Source organism: Phasianus colchicus, chromosome 14 (genome assembly GCF_987193195.1).
Source record: "Phasianus colchicus chromosome 14, bPhaCol1.hap1.1, whole genome shotgun sequence".
Lineage (NCBI taxonomy): Eukaryota > Metazoa > Chordata > Aves > Galliformes > Phasianidae > Phasianus > Phasianus colchicus.
This window is the reverse complement of record NC_143449.1, coordinates 12,932,146-12,932,565: the sequence shown is the minus strand read 5'-3', so window position 1 is coordinate 12,932,565 and position 420 is coordinate 12,932,146.

Sequence of the window (420 nt, the reverse complement as noted above, 5' to 3'; positions counted from 1 at the left end):
GTTCTTAATAAAATTTCCAGAGATGTATTTCTTAATTACTCTTTTCATTGAATTAATCACGCAGTGGAATTGTAGTATTTCATTTCTAAGACTGTCATCAGAAGATGTGAATACCAGAGACTTATTAGGCACTACAAGTCATACTTGGATTTTTTCTTTCATTTGGTTAAAAGCCAAATGAAAAACACCTTCATATTTTGTTTTATAGCAACTGCAAAATAGTGTTATTTTAAGCTAACAGGTCAAGAGAAGTTAGTTTTATGTAAATGAAATTAAGAGCAATCCGAGTTTCAATTTTCTTAATAACTTGCAATTGTTTGTTTTAAGTATCCTTGCTATATCTAAAGAAAACAATTTCAGGCTAGCTTTAGCTATTGAGAACTGAAATGTCAACTAATAGTTTAGAATTTAAATTACTTC